We start from the raw sequence: 17,227 nt of genomic DNA on the forward strand, positions 1-17,227 counted from the left end.
GGATGTAAAGAGAATACGTAATATATGCTTATGTGGTTAGCTATGTCATTACAAGAGTCAAATCTTTTTAAAAGCTTGCAAAGAAGATGGCGGTAAACTAGAGTTATTTCATTAGTGAAGAAGGGAAAAGGAAAACAGTAAGTGTCACGTAGCATCAGTGCTCCGAGCTTAGGAGGTCGGGCCGTGTGTGATTACGTCCTGGGTCTTCTGCTCCGCTCTCCCCGTCCCCCAGACCAGACAACTTTCTTTGGGACCATTCATGCTAAATGCATTATACAATGTAATTTCTTCCTTTTTTTGATTTTTGGAAATAGCATCTCGATCTGTAGTTCAGACTGCTCCTAAACTTGCAATCTGATTGCCTCAGCCTCCTGAAGGATGGGATGACAAGTTGTTGTCACTGTGCCTGTTATTTCTCTCTCTCTCTCTCTCTCTCTCTCTCTCTCTCTCTCTCTCTCTCTCTCTCTCTTTTTCTTTTTGGGATATGGTCTTGGCATGTTGCCCAGACTGGCCTAAAACTCTTGGGTTCCAGTGATGCTCCTGCCTCAACTTCTCAAGTAACTGGAGCTGCTCATTCCACCCGGATCCATTTTTATCTTTCATAATATTTTTTTTTCAATAAAGTTGAATTGGGGTTTGGTAGTACAGTCCTGTAATCCCAGTACTTGGGAGGCAGGAGGACCACAAATTCCAGGGTGACCTGGGCTACTTAGCAAGACTCTGTCTCCAAAATAAAAAAGAAACGAAACAAAGTAAGGACTGACATTTGCCGCACTGGGGAATGCAAAAAGCAGAGATAAAAAGAAACACAACTACTTCAATAGTTAAAATATGATGAAAATATTTTTAATTAAAAATTTGACAGTAGAAGCAAAATTTCTACCTGTAAAGTATAAAACCTCAGTACAGGGGCTGGAGAGATGGCTCAGTAGAATAAGTGTTTCCCTGGCAAGCGCAAGGATCTGAGTTCAACCTCCCGTTCTGTGAAAAAAAAAAAAAGGACAAAAAAATAAATAAATAAAACCTCAGTATAAAGTCCTTTTGCCGGTGACATTCTCTGTCTTCTCAGTTTGTCATCTTCTGGCATAATAGAATCTTCATTTGTTTCTATTAAATTTCTTTTAACTGATGTATAAACATTATACTTATTTTAGGGTACTATGTGAAGCTTTGATATATGTATACATTGTATAAAGTTCAATTCAGGGTATATGTATCCATATTCTCAGATATTTATCATTACTCATGGTAAAATATTTATAATCCTTTCTTGTAGGCTTAGGGGTATAGCTCAGTGTTAGAGGATTTTTTGAGACAGTGTTTCACTATGCAGTTCAGGCTGGCCTTGAACTTACTTCATAGCTCAGGCTCCCCTCGAACTTGCAGCTATCTTACCGCTTCAGCCTTACAAGTGCTGGGAGTACAGGCATGCACCATGATGCTGAACTAAAATTCTTGCCAAGCATGCTTAATTAGTTTCTTACACAGCAATGCCCTACAAAATAAGATAGAATTCTCTACTAACTTTTAAAAAATATTTACTTTCATTATTCATTTATTTTTGGTACTGGGAATCAAACTCATGACTTCACACTTGCCAAGCAAGTGCTGTGCCACTGAGCTATATCTGCAGCCATCATTGTTTATTTCTTTTGCAGTGCTGAAGATTGATCATATAGGTTGATGCACATGCAAGTTTTGTAGCTTTGATCTATACCCTCAACCCTAGATTAAAAAAAGTAGCTGGGCATGGTAGTGCACGTTTATAATCCTGACATGCTGGCAGGCTGAAGCAGGAACATCTAAAATTTGATCCTGTCTGGGGCAATTTAGCAAGATCCTATAGTAAAATAAAATAAAATGAGGGCTAAGGATTTAGATCAGTGTGAAGGCTCTGGGTTCAATCCCCAGTGCCGTATACTAACATACAAAATATACAAAAAATAGGGCTGGGGAGATAGCTCAGTAGAATAAGTGCTTGCTTGGCAAGTGCAGGGTCCAGAGTCCAATTCCTGGTACTAAAAAAAAAAGTTATCATTGTCTGTAGTCCCCCTCCTATGAAATAGAATGCCAAAACATTTTTCTACCAACCCATTATAATTTAGTACTTATTAATCAACATTTTTTTCCTCCTTTACTCTCCTGTACCTTCTTTATATTCTGGTAATTACTTTTTTTTTTTTTTTTTTTTTCAGAACCAGGGATGAACTCAGGCCTTTGCACTTACCAGGGAAGTGCTTATTCTACTAAGCCATCTCCCAGGCCCTTGTTAATTACTTTTTATCTCAACTTTGTGAAATCGCTTTTATTAGATTCTCCTTATGAGGGAAATAGTTTGTCCTTTTTCACTCACTGCGCTTATTTTGTTTAACATAATGTCCTTTAGGTTTTTCCATGTTATTCCAAATGATGTGATTTCATCTTTTTTGTGGTTTAGTAATATTTCACTATGTGTACATCACTCTTCCTCCCTCCTTCCCTCCCCCCTTCCTTCTCTTTCTGTCTTTTCACTGAGGATTGAATCCAGGATCTTCACACTGAGCTACATCTCCAGTCCTTCTTTTTTTTCTTTTATCTTGAGACAGAGTCTAAGTCCCTAAGTTGCTTAGGCTGGGCTCAAGCTTGCAATGCCTCCTCTGTCTCCCACCGTGCTGGGATTACAGACACAGGCCATCATGCTTGGTTACCACCTCTTCTTTATCCATTCATTCATTGATGGACATTAAGCTGATTTAGCACTGTCTTGGTTACAGATATCTCTGACATCCTGATTTATTTTTTATGGATATTTACTCTGGTGGAATTGCTGGATTATACTATAATTTTCTTTTTAATTTATTAAGGAACCTCAATTCTAGCTTCCATGATGGAAGATACCAATAATGTTTTTGTTTTTTCTCCACATCCTCAACCAATGCTTGCTGTGTCTTGTCTTTTTGTTAATTGCCATTTTAACAGGAGCTCAGTTATACTTTTACTGTGGTTTTTATCTGTATCTTATTGTTAAGCATGACTAGGGGTGTCATGTGCTCTTGGCCATTTGTATGTCTTCTTGTGAGAAATGTTTATTCAGATTTTTTTGCTAATTTTTTGCATTTGATGTTGATGTCAGTGGAGGCCATCTGGGTAGAGATGAGCACATGTGTAATGGTGTCTAAGTTCTCTCTCTCTCTTTGCTGAGACAAAATACCCAACATCCAAAATTAAGGGAGGTAAGGTTCATTTAGCTCAGAGAATGTGGAGGCTTGGTCCATAATCAGCTGGCTCCAAGGCAGAGTGGCATGCGGAGGGGCACCAGTCCAAGGCGGCAGAAGGCAGCAAGAGCAGCAAGAGCGTGAGGGGGGAGAGCAGGCCTCTTCTCCTCCCTTATGCCATAAGCAGGCTCCGTTGCTCCCAGAGCAGGTGTAGCACTCCCAGCATCTTCATGCCCCCTTCTGGCACAGGATGAGGATGTTGACAAAGTGAGAACCCTGACTCTAGCTGAGTTGCTTCATTAAAAAAATTTTTTTTAATGCATTTAGTACAGGGTCTACAGGGTCTCACTACATAGATTGGACTGATTCTCCTGTTTTCAACTTCCTAAGAGCTGGGATTACAGGCAAGTGCCACCATGCCCAATCTCAATTGCCATCTCAGTGCGCCCTGGGGGCAGGGCCAGCACAGCATGCCTGGGATCGACCCCATCCCTGTGTCTGCCTAAGCAGACACTTTAGTCTGCTGAGCTGTCTGGCAGGCCCTTTGCTTAGTTACATTTCTAAACCTTCTCTCATTGACACAATGTATCAATCATTACAGATGGTAATCTGAATTTTGTACAGAGGTACAATCTAGAGTCAATGTTATTCTGTGGAGCACTATGTCAAGATAGGGCTTAGAAGATACAACCACCACTGGAGATTTGAGAGAAAAGATTCAGCAAAAGATGGAGAGAAAACAGCTTGAGAAAAAGAAGGAAGAAGACCTAGAGGGAAGTGTGTGGGTGGAAGTCCAGCAGAAATGAGTTGGCGGGTCAGGGAGCTAGCTCAGTAGAATAAGTACTTGTCAGAAATGAGTTGGAATGAACAGATCTGGAGGTGAGGAACAGGAGACCAATGATTCAGGGCCGTTTAATCCTGCAAGGTGACTCTTAAAGGAAAGTAAGACATGGGAGAAGGTGACTGAGGTACAAGGTCAAGGTAAGGTATGTTTATAATACAATAATTTCGTTAAAGAGGGAGATAGTTGAAAATGTTTATTTTGCTAAAGAAGGAAAAAATGGAATCTTTCCTGGAAGAGGCAGACTTGGATTCTGTAGGGGCCAGCATGGACATTGGTGCTAGCTCTTCGGTTAGCCTGAGAGTCAGCCTTCAGCTTCCTTTTACCTTGTCTCCTCTCAAAGATATTCAGTTGTAACATTTACTAGGTGCCAATTTTTTTGAAAATTTTTCAAAATGTTGCGTTTTTCTATTTCTATTTCTGACAATGGGGATCAAATCCAGTGTCCCCTGTGCTCTAAACACATGCTCTACTCTAAGCCACACCCACAGCCAATTTGCTGCTTTTGAGTCATGTAGCATGACAGAGAGTATGACCTCTCCTTTCTCTTCTTCCCACTCATTGTTCTGCTTTGGTCAACTGTCAGTGTCTTTTAAGTCTTTGTAGTCTCTTGAGGCCAAAGCCTCACCACTCATCTCAGAAAGGTAGAAAATCTTGATTCAGGGCTGGTGAGATAGCTCAGCAGACTAAGCACCTGCTTAGGCAAGCACAGGCACCAGGGTGCAATTCACTGCACCACATGCTGTGCCAGCCTTGTCCCCGGGGCACACTGAACAGGACTATGAGTCCAGGCGTGGTGATGCAAGCCTGTAATCCCATTGCTGGGGAGGTTGAAAACAGGAGGATGACTATGAGTCCAAGTTGCATAGTGAGACCCAGTACCAAATAAAAATAAAATAAAAAAAGGAATCTGGATGCCAAGTTGGTAAAAGGGAAGATAAAGAAAGATATTTGTTGTGCAGGTGAAGCGGGCTTGCCATTTGAACCATCTTAGACGACAAATGTTAGTAAAACATTAGACGACAAAATGACTGAACCTCAATGTCATTTCCTACTTGAGCTATTTTCTCTTCCTCTCTCCATCATCTTGCTGCAGATTTTCAGACGTTTTTGGGTGTGTGTGCTGGGAATCAATCCAACAGCACTGAGATTGGCAAACACAGAGCTCAGTCTCTGAGTCCCTCCCAGGACTCATTATTTGTTTAAAGTCAGCCATTGCTCATTGCAAGAGCACGTAACCCTCTCCGCTGGACTTCACTTATTTGCTCTAGAGTTTCCTCTTCTCTATGCATCTCTATTGCATGCTCCCTGATGAGGGGACACAGTTGTTCTTCAACTACAGCATCTGATTGCAGCAAATTAAAACAGAAACAAAAAGAAGATGGTGACTATGCTGAACGTTTTCTATATGAAATTATAGGTTTCTAAAGCACTGACACATATGCTTATATTCATGACAATATTGACTAAGAAAGATAAAAAAATGTCCTTTCTTTTTTCACAAATTGGCATGGCGAGTGGCACATGAGGAGCTGAACATCCCTGTGAGCTGTGGCTGGGTACAGACTCTTGTTCAGAGCCCGTGGCAACCTGCCCAGGAGCCCAGCTTCCTCGTTCGTGATACACAGCCCGGGATTTTGTTTGCTGTGCTCTGGCGGCCTGCTTGGAACCCACATTAACCTCTCTCTCTCTCTCTCTCTCTCTCTCTCTCTCTCTCTCTCTCTCTGTCTCTCTCCCTCTCCGTCTCTGTCTCTCTCTGTCTCTCTGTCTGTCTGTCTGTCTGTCTCTCTCTCTGTCCCCCTCTCTCTCTTACATTTGCTAGCCAGGCACTTGTGCTACTGAGCTACATCCCCCCCCCCCGAAGTTATCTCTTAATGACAACCTTCCCATTTTTGAGATGAATGATTTGGGTCAGTTGATTAACATGTGTGTATACTTTACAGCCATCTTTTTCACTTTTGTCTCTTTTGAGACAGCATCCTGGCCTTGAACTCACTGCTTAGCCCAGGTTGGCCTCAGACTCACAGCGACTCCCCTTCCAAGCCTGGCAAGCATGCCTGGAGTACCAGCCCACCTGGGGCAGGAGTTACCACCCTAAGTGCTTGCTCCATTTTTTGCTGTAAAGCCTAGCTTCTTATTTCTGCTTTGTCACAGTGTAGCTGAGAACACTGCACTTTTAGCAAGGGGTTTTGGCTTGAATGACTCCTTAAGGTTCCCTGTTTTAGGCATTAGCAGCTTATATGTACACGGTATAGAGGGGCTTGGTGTGCAGCTCAGAAAACAGTAACTCACTGGGTGTCCTTAAAATGCCCAGACTACCTGAATGCACATAACTGAACAGCAACTCACCAATGCAGCGTATTAGATGCACCCCAAGTAACAGCAGTAGCTCAGAGAGACTCTGATAGTCCCTCTTTAATTTTGTTGCTGACACCTGGCAACATCTGGTGTTATAAATAGAGTAACAGGGATGGAGAAGAAAACCAGAGAGATTTCCTGTTGCTGTTTGAATTCATAGGATGAGAAGGACTTAGAAAAAAAGAAAGAAAAGTAATTAAGTAATTCTGGGAAAGAATTAGGGACTCATTCTTTTCAGGAAGGGCCTGTCACAGAATAGATACTGTTCAAATATCCTGAGGCTGAGCACAGTGGCCCCTTGTACCCCCAGGGCTCTGGGAGGTGGAGACAAGAGGATCAGAAGTTCAGGCCCAGCCTGGGCAGCTTAATGACTCATGGAGGTCCTGTATGTATCTGTATATGCAGAATAGTTATATATGGAGCCACTTTTGCTTAATTCAGTGGGATGAAAGATTTGTACTAATAGTGTTTGGACAGGATATTCTGTCTGCATCTTGTAATATGGAAAACCACGGATAACCAGAAGATAACAATGTACAATATATTAATTATTGAGACTGTCCTATTAATCACTTTTAAAATTGTCTCATTGATATTTGTTTCTCAATAAAATAAAAAAAAGAACTGCTGAGTTAAGAAAATCTAATGTCTATGTAATTCTTGGTTTTGTGCTGTTGAATATGCAAAAGTTATTTAGGAAAACATCAATGTTCCTGCGAGTTGGTAGACCACAGGAAATAGATTTTTATTGCATATTTATACAAAGAAAGGAGTAAGTTCTAAATAAAAGTAAAAAAAAGAAAGTAAAAAATACTGAAAAAGGATGGAGAATGTAGCTTAATGGAAAGGCCCTGGGTTCAATCCCTTGTATCACAAAAAAAAAAAAAAAAAAAAAAAAAAAAAAAGAAAAGGGAAACATCCCCCCAACCCTGAATTCTGATTGGATTGACATCCTCCTTACAGTGATGGGTGAAGCTTCTGGAAGCTGCTTATCATCCCAGGTTGAAAACCCAGTCTGGAGCCCAGGACTCCAGCTTACCAAGTAAGTAGGCAGGAACACTGCTCCGTTAGGCTTTTCCATTCTTACTCATTCAACACTGATGAAGCAGAGGAAGTAGAACAAAGAAGGGAGGCAGCATTTACAGAATGATCTTGGGAAAGGATCTGATTAGCAGTGTTAGCTGAAGAGCCTACAGACAGACAATATTCTAGAAATTTTGCTAAGGTAGAGAGATATTTATTTACTTATTTTCATTTTATGTATTTGGTACAGGGTCTCACTATGCAGCTCAGACTCATAGTGCTCCTCCTGTTTTCAGCCTCCCCAGCGCTGGGATTACAGGTGTGCAACACTATGCCCAGACTGGGCCACTGGCTCAGCGTGCCCTGTGGGCGGTGCCAGGGCTTGAACCCTGTTCCCTGTGTTTGCCAATGCAGGTGCTTAGTCTGCTGAGCTATCTTGCCAGCCCAAAGAGACTTATTACTGGGCAAACGAAAACCAATCTCTGCCTCTTTCTCAGCCTGGAGATCTTAGTCTCAAAAATCTAGGATTATGTGGAGGCAAAGCTCATTATGTGCTGAAGGTAGTAGGGCATGCACAGAAGGCTAGGCAGGCAAGCCTCAAATCTTAGTCCTGTTGCTGCTCATCTGAGGGTCTCTGGATGTTACCCAGACCTCCCAAGGCCTGCGCTCTACCCACCCTCACCTTGTAATGTGCTGTGGGAATACTAAGAACCATGTTATACCCAGGGTTGGCAAGTGAACAGACTTAATACAGGACACATAATTTATAGGGTTATTTTATAATATTCACCAAAAAATGTCAAATGCAAGGAGTGCAAGGAGAGCTTTGTTTATGCACTAGAGACCCAAAGAATCCATCTGAAGGCCTGGACTCCATGGCAATGTCCTCCACAAGTCCAGCTGGAGGCCTAGTACCCACAACAATGTCTCATGCAAGTCCGCATCAAAGACCTGCTCTGGGAAGGCCCAAAGGTCAGTGGTGGAGGCTGGAAAGTCTGCACCAGCAAGCTGAGTGCTCAAGGTAAGGGCCAGGGCTCCCTCAAAGAACCTCAGCCATGCTCAGTGACAGCGAGGACCGGAGCTTCTCTGATGACAACAGCCGAGTTCACATCAGGAAAGCCAGCATGGAAAGCTTCTCCAGGAGAATCAACAGCACCACATTCCCCTTTAGCTCTCCTTTTGTGCTGTTGGCAACAATCCTCCAGCAAGCCTTCCACACCCAGCACCATGCTGGTTCAGTCCTGCTGAGTGTTACAGGTTGACCAGGAGTGAATCCACCATGCATGTTCATCTGTCAGGTGAATTTATACAGCTAGTCTTTTAGTTTATTTCTTTTCACATGACTAATTCTAGAAAGGGACAAATAACAATGCTCTCTCCATTAGGGGAAAGCTTTTGCAGCTTTGAATTTAAGTGTAAATTGAAGCATGCACAAGTCTGAAATGGTCTCTATAGCCAGGTTTCTAATCCTTGTCTTATAGAAAAGGAGTCTAAAAGATTTGAGCATAATATCCCATGACTTTAACAGGTTTTCCTAGACTGTGAATAGGTTATAATATAGGCAGCTCTTTCTTTTCATGCTTGTGTTGAAAAAGCCAACATTTTTTCCTGAGGATTATAGGATTATCTTTAATACTGTATTGCATAACCTGCACTAAGACCTACAGAACTCAGTAAATGTTGAATAATGATACCTAATGTCAGTTTTTTCTTTCTTAACACAAATATATTAAATCATGACTCTGAGTCACTTATTCTTTTTTCTTTTCTTTTCTTTTTTTTTTGGGTCAGAGCCTTGCCATGTAATTCAGGTTGGCCTTGAACGCCAATTGCATGGTTTCAGCCTCTCGAGTGATGGGATTAGAAGTATGACTCTGAATCTCTTACTTTTATGATGTAAGCTTTATATTTACAAGTGGCCAGGCAAAACAAATTGATCCATGCCATCCCTTGCAAATGTATTTTCTCTGTTTGTGATCCAGCCTGAGCAGGACTCTCATTTCTATTGATATCAGTTTTCTTCTATTAATTTCAGACAATAGCCTCCAGGCCTACTTATAGGTCTGTTGCCTAAAATAACATCTTTCTAAGCTAGCAAGGTATAAAAGGTAGATCCTGTGGGTCACAAACCTTAGTTGGGGAGTCTTCAGTGGACTCAGACCGAAAATAAATTAATAATAGTGGTGATTTCCTAACGGTATCTAACAAAAGGTAAAGTGATGTCTGTCACCGTATACTGTTAGGGCCAAGAGTCACGGTGAATACTGCTGAAATCAGGATGCACACGTGACATCGACATGAACTGCCTTGCAGCCTTGGGCCCCCTACATTAACTGGTGCTTAGGGGACAGACACGAAGAGGCACCGTTTCCTGGGCAAGAGAATCCTGCAGTTGTCATTCCTGGTGGCTGACTGGAAATTGCCACCCCCCAGCAACCAACAGAGCACGCTGAGGATGTGTGGTGAAGACTCCAGGTTCTGAGTGCACCAGCATCTTCATATCCGCACTTTAAGGTGAGATCGCAGTTACCCGAGCTCATGGCAGACTGTTTGTTTGCCCTGAGAGGGCAATGGATAAAATTTGCTCAGAAAAGCATGTCAGTGACACTGAGCTGAAAAGTTATTCAAATGATAACATTAGCCTGTGAATGTGAAGGACTAACAACAATGATCGTTTTTTAATTTAAATCTTTATAATAATAGCACAAGAACAACATGTGATAGAAATTTATGTTTTGATCTGAAAAACTCAGTGGGCATAAAAATTCTTAGCAATATATTTTGTTATAGTTTAAGGCATGTTCTTTTTCTTTAAAGGTAGGTAGTATAATGCTGAAGTACACAATTGATAGGACTTTAGATATAATGTGACATAGTCTTACTATTTTGACAGCATATAAACTATTTATGATGTGTAGAAAGTAAATCTAAAGGGTCTAGGGGTCGGGGAGATAGCTTAGTAGAATAAGCGCTTGCCAGGCAGTGTAAGGCCCTTAGCTCAATCCCCAGTACTGAAAAAAAAAAAAAAAAAAAAAAAAAAAAAAAAAAAAGCACAGTGGCCAGGGTTCGATCCCCCATGTGCCGTACTGGCTCTGCCCCTGGGGTACAATGAGACAGCGATTGAGACTGGGTGTGGTAGCATGTATCTGTAATCCCAGCACTTGGGTATCTGATCTGTGTAGTGAGACCCTGTACTAAATACCAAAAAAACAGAAAATGGAGCTAGGGAGATGGCTTAGTAGAATAAGCACTTCCCTGGCAAATGCAAGGGTCTGAGTTCAATCCCCAGTTCTGCAAAAGCAACAACAACAACAGAAAAGGATCTAAGCAATTCTCCAAAGTTTATATACAATTAGTTTAATATGCATAAGCACTACATGGTTGAAAACCACTGATACATGAATATAACAATAATAATATCACTTTTTTTTTAGATAGAACACAAAATTCCATCATTTAAAAGACAACCATAACAATGTACCAAACAGCTTATCTACAGGCCCTTCCTTTTGTGGCTGTTGAATATATTATAGTTTATCTTTATGGTTGAAGATATGACATGAAAAAAAGAAGAAGAAGAAGAAAAAAAGCAAAACTCTTTAGTTGTAAGTGGCTTACTGGCATCGTACAACAATTTCTTTTTGAACAGAAGTATTGTTCCTTATGTATAGTCTAAACTGAATGCCTGACATTCACTCATTCAAAAATATTTATTGATTACTAGTAAAGTATTTGGAGGTATAATGGTAAAGCCCTATCACTGAAAAGCTTAGATACCAATGGGGCAGCTAATAAACAAGATAAATAGTTTTTTTTTTTCCTTTTTGAGGCAGGATCTCTCCATGCAATTCAGGCTGGCCTTGAGCTCATTTTGTAGCCCAGGCTGGCCTTGAATTTGAAGTGATCCTCCTGCCTCAGTCTTCCGAGTGCTGGGATTGAAGGCACACACCACCACATCCAGCTAAACAGGTAAATTTGAAGCTCAGTGTGGTGGCGCATGCCTGTAATATCAGTATTGGGGAGGCTGAGGCAAGAGGATCACCACAAGTTTGAGGTTAGCCCAGATTAGGTAGTGAGTTCAAGACCAATCTGAACGCCCTGGTGAAATCCTGTCTCAAGAAAACAAAAAGGTAAGTTCTATCAGATTTGCATTTTCAGGCCATCCAATCACTTTTTAGGGGGCTCTATCCCCCTCTTCCCTTTCTGTTTTTCTTCGATAGAAACTCACTGTGTATCTCTGCAAAGCTCCTATTTCAGCTCGAGATTTATAAAGACCTTTTCTTTTCTGAACCGATGCTATGTTGTGTGTGTGTGCACACGCGTATGCACACACCCATGCACTCTCTGGCTTGAATCCAGGGACTTCACACTGAGCTATACTCCCAGCTACTTTTAATGTTTATTGTTTTTCTTTTCTTTTCTTTCTTTTTCGCGGAACCTGGAATTGAACTCAGGCCCTTGAGCTTGCCAGGGAAGCACTTATTCTACTGAGTCATCTCTCCAGCCCTTATTGTCATTCTTTTCTTTTTCTTTTCTCTTTTTTAAATGTATTTTTATTATTATTATTTTTATTTGTCCTGGCTTATTCTGCAACTAGAAAACTAAATCCTTCAACAGAAATTGAAGGGCGGGTTAATCCTCCTCCTCCTCATCACTGGCACCAGCCCCACACTGGCCCTTCTTCACATTCTTCCTCTTCGTTCAGCCCCCATATGGGGAGTGCAGAGAGAAGTCGATGTGTTTCTGGGAGTCCAGACACACCATGAAGGACAGGATGCTCACCATCTGCTTGCGGACCCTGATGTGGAGCTGGTGGATGAGACACGGGTGTGGTGAGTGGACTTGGCCAGGCCCAGCTTGGAGACCTGGGTCTGCAGGTACCTCTTCAGGAAGTCCTCAATTTTAGGCCCAGGATGTAATTCAGCTTCATCTTGCCCTTATCCAGCACCCCGATGCGGATGAGTGGCCTCAGGAGAGCGTTGCCTTCGAAGAGACGCCGAGGGTCCTCTTGGTGCAGCGTTAGCAGCTCCCCTGCAGCCTCGCAGATTTTGGCCTGAGTAAATTTGACTCTCCAGACCTCTCGCTTGTTCCGGAGCCCATACTTGCTGATCAGCTTCAATTCTTGGTCAAGGCAGGATTTCTCCAAGGGCCTCCGAAGGGTTATGTAGGTTTTAAGACAAACACAGCTCCACGCCACTGGCAGGCTGGCTCCCTGTGCCTGGCTGCGCCGGCAAGCCGACCTGGACAACTGAGAGAAAACATTGTTTTTCTTTCGGGGACAGGGACTTGTTAAGCCGTCCAGGTGGGATTCAAACTTGTGATTTTCCTGCCTCAGAATCCCTGAGTGCTGGTGTTACAAGCCACTACACCCAGTTGCAGATTTTTTTTTTTTTTTTAGTAAAAAAAATTTAACTGATACTTGCAAGATAAAATTGCACATATTTGTGAGGTACCATGTGATGTTTAAATACACAAATATTTTGTGTGATAGGGAAGCCAGGGTAAGCATATTTATCTCCTTAAATGTTTATGATATTTGTGGTAAAAATATTCAAACTGCTCCTGGCTTTTTGAAACACACAGTATATTATGGCTGTCTACAGTTATTGTACTGTGCAGCTACGTACTAGGACCCCTTGCAATCTCTTCCACTGAACTGACTGTTAGTCTTCTTTCTACCCACCGCTGTAAGCTGCTAGATAGGAAGGCTCACGCTCTGCCAATGGTAAGTGCCCAGTAAGGGTGGTGAATTTGTCTCTTCTACTTTCACCAAAAATGAACTCTTTCCAACCTTTAATGAGAAGTCTATTATTCTCCAAGTTAAAACATGTTCCTAAACTGGTTTTTAGTCTTATTTATTTAATTTAGCTTTCTGTTTTTATCTCTAATTTTTAAATTGTGTTTTGGTTTCTTTCTTTTTTTTATGTATTTAGTACAGGGTCTCACTAAAGAGATCAGACTCTTAGTGAGTCTGATCTCTCCTGTTTTCAGCCTCCCACGCACTGGGATTACAGGGGCACACCACCAAGCCCAGTCTCAGTTGCTGTCTCAGTGAGCCCCGGGGGCGGGGCCAGCACAGACTGTGGTCCCTGTACTCTGCCTAAGCAAGTGGTTTAGTCCGCTGAGCTATCTGGCTGGTCCTGGTTTCTTTCTTTTGATATCTTTCCTAATACATCTGCTTTGCTGGGAAGATAGCTCAGCAGCAGAAGCGCCTGCCTTGCAAGAGAAAGGTCCTGAATTCAATCCCCAGTACAAAACAAAACAAAACAAAACAAAACTCTAAGTCATTTACCTTTGCCTTTCTTCTCCTTTTCCTTTTCTTTCTTTATTCTTTTATTCCTTTTGAGTTTGGTTGGATAAATCAGAGACAGACATAGAAGGTTGGTGTAAATGAGTAGTAACTGCCTTCTACCAGAGTGAGGAGAAAGAATGACACTGATTAGATGGTGGTGCAGTGTGTGTGTGTGTGTGTGTGTGTGTGTGTGTGTGTGTGTGTGTATTTAGAACATGCTGTGCTCATCAGCAGATGCATCTGTTGATGAGTTCATAGCTGAATGTGCTGTTGGAGTGAGGCCTTCCTGGAGATGGCTGCTGGGGCTGTGTCCCTGGTTCCTGCCCAATCTCTCTCTGCTTCACAGAGGTCATGGGCTGAGTAGTGTTCTCTTCCATGCCCTGATTTCATGCCATTTCTTTCTGGGAGCCATTTGGCTGAGCCTTCTAAGACCACGAGCCAGAATGAATCTCTCCTCCTTTAAATCCTGGGTGCCCATTAATCTCCCCAGCAATGGAAAAGTGACTACGAAGTGTGTGCTTGTGTTTTGACACTCTAGGTAAAAGGAAAATCATGTGAAAAGTAGAGAAGATGTGCTTAGAGGTGGTAGCTCAGTGGGAGATTATGCTTGTCACATATGAATGCCTGGGTTCAGCATCCACCACCCCAAAAGTATAATGTTTAGGGCTAAATGTTTAGTCCTTACCCCGTCTTTTATTTTCAACATTAGTTCAGACTGGCACTGAACTCACTGTGTAGCCCAGTCTGTTCTTGGCTATCCCCCTTCCTTAGCTATCATAGTGCTGGTAATATAGGCATGTGCCACCATGCCCAGATTTAATTCTTATCTAGGAAAACTAAAAGTAGTGTTAAGCAAATAAGTTCATGAAACAATAGAGCAGAGTGACAAAGTGTGCTGTCAATAGGTATCTCCAATGTATACCAATACAATTATAGGTTTAATTTCATTAAAGTATTCAGAAGCCACAGTCCTGTTTAGATCTTAGTTCTGCCTTCTGACACTTTATCCATATAGCATTTCACCCAGTAAAAACAGAATACACATTTCTTTTACAGATCAGTTTCTTTTTCTTTTTTAATTTTATTTATTTATTTATTTATTTGTGTGTGTATGTGTGTGGCCAGCTCAGCCCACCAGGGGGCGGGGCTGGCTGGCATGTGGTGCTGGGGATTGAACCGTGGTCCCTGTGCTTTGCTAAGCTTGTTCTAAGTAGGTGCTTTAGACCACTGAGCCATCTCACCAGCTCCGATCAGTTTCTTTTTTCCTTTTTTTTTTTTGGTGGCCTGCTCAGCCCACCCTGAGGGCTGGGCTGGCACGGCATGTGGTGCTGGAGTTTGAACTGTGGTCCTTGCATGCTTGCCTAAGCAGACGCTTTAGACTGCTGAGCTATCTCACCAGCTCATAATGCACATTTTTAAAAATTAGCATACACAAAAAAGTCTTACATCATAAAACATCCCTATATAAATACAATTGAAAGCATTCCCTGCATACTATTGGATCAGAGTGGAATGAAATTAGAAACAAACAGCAAAAGAAACCCTAAGACATACACAAACACAAGGAGGTTAAGCAATATATACCAGAAAAAATTAGGGAAGAAATAAAAAGTTCTCAGAATCAAATAATAATGGAAACATAACATGCCAAAACCTATGGAACACAAATAGAGCAGATGTAAGAGGGAAGTTATAGTTGAGAATGCACACATTAAAAAATTGAGTGATTCCAAACAAATAACCTAGTGGTGCATCCAGGAAAACAACAGCAATTCAAATCCTGAATTAATTGAAAAAAAAAGAAATTATGGAGATCAGAGTAAAAATTATCAAAATTGAGATTAAAAACATACAAAGGATCTATGAGTTAGCTGAATTATCATTTTTTCTTTAAATGAATAAACAAGTTGATAATGGTTAGCCAAATTTACCAAAATAAGGAAATAAAAAACCCATAGCAATGTAATTAGAAATGAAAAAGGCAAAATCACAACTGACAACACTGAATCTAGAGGATGAGAAGCTGCTTCAGAAGCATATATTCCAGTATATTTGAGAATTTAGAAGGAATAGAGACATTCCTAAATATGCTAATCATCAAAACTGAACCAACAAAATATAAAAAATCTGAAAAGATCAATAAAAAACAAAATTAGAGATAATAAGAAGTCCAAAGGCTGACCAAATAGTTCAGCGAATTAAAGCACCTGCTTAGGCAGATGCAGGGATCAGGGTTCCATCCCTGGTGTGCCATGCCAGCCCCGTCCCTGGGGCACGCTGAGACAGCAACACTGAGACTGAGAATGGTGACTCATGCCTGAAATCCCAGTGCTTGGGAAGCTGAGAACAGGAGGATCACTACGAGCCTGATCTGTGAAATGAGAGCCTGTACTAAATACATTTAAAAAAAAAAGAAGAAGAAGAAGTCCAGTCAAGAAGAAAATTCCAGGACCTGACTGATTCACTGCAAAATTTTATGAGACTTCAGGGAAGTTCTAATGTCAATACTTCTCAAACTCTTCAATGCAATTGAAAGGGAAGGAACACTGTCAGACTCATTCTTGGAAGGCAATATTTTTAAATTTTTAAATTTCTATTTATTTATTTTTTGTACTTGGAAGGTAATATTACCATGATACCTAAACCAGACAAGGACTTAACAAAAAAGAAAACTACAAGCCTACTGGCAAGCAGAATGTAACCAATAATTAAGAAGATTATGACAGTCCTGGGGATATGGCTCAGTGGCACAGTTCCTGCCTGGCAAATGCTACGTCCTGAGTTGATTCCTGGTTTAAAAAAAAAAAAAAAAAAAGCAGTTAGGCTCAGAATTCTGTGGTTTGATCCCCAGATCCTCATGCCTTACCAGACCTGCTCTTAAGGTATCCTGAGCAGGCAAAAAAAAAAAAAAAAAAAAAAAAAAAAAATTCTTTGGGCTGGGGAGACAGCTCAGTAGAATAAACACTTACCTGGCAAGCTCAAGGGCCTGAGTTCAATCTCAGGTTCTGGAAAAAAAAAGCATTTGACAAAGTCTGTCATTCATGTCGAAACCCCTGACAAACAGGTATAGAAGGACCTTATCTCAAACTGATAAAAAGTATTTATGACAAACCAATACCAACTTCTTACTAACGGGAAAAATTGAAAACTTTTTTTCCAAAATCAAGAACATGACAAGGGTGCACATTCTTTACACTCTTTTCTTTCTTTCTTTCTTTTTTTTTTTTTTAACATATGTAGTACAAGGTCTGTAGGGTTGCACTACACAGATCAGACTCCTAGTGATCCTCCTGTTTTCCACCTTTCAGGTGCTGGGATTATAGGTGTGAGTCACCATGCCCAGTTCTAAACACCATTTCTGTGCACCTGGGGGAGGGGCTGGCATGGTACTCCTGGAATCGAACCGCAGTCCCTGTGTCTGCCTAAGCAGGTGCTTTACTCTGCTGGGCTATCTGGCCAGCCCTAAGGGTGTACACTTATATACTACTCCTGTTTAATGTAGTGCTTGAAACTTTGGCC

General features: G+C 41.4%; 1 pseudogene; it reads right to left on the reverse strand.

The window, feature by feature from the left end:
* Positions 1–12,048: 12,048 nt before the first annotated feature.
* The window catches only part of LOC111811983, an 11,646-nt pseudogene continuing 6,467 nt past the window's right edge, over positions 12,049–17,227 (reverse strand).

Source organism: Octodon degus, unplaced genomic scaffold, assembly GCF_000260255.1.
Source record: "Octodon degus isolate 3935 unplaced genomic scaffold, OctDeg1.0 scaffold00410, whole genome shotgun sequence".
NCBI lineage: Eukaryota > Metazoa > Chordata > Mammalia > Rodentia > Octodontidae > Octodon > Octodon degus.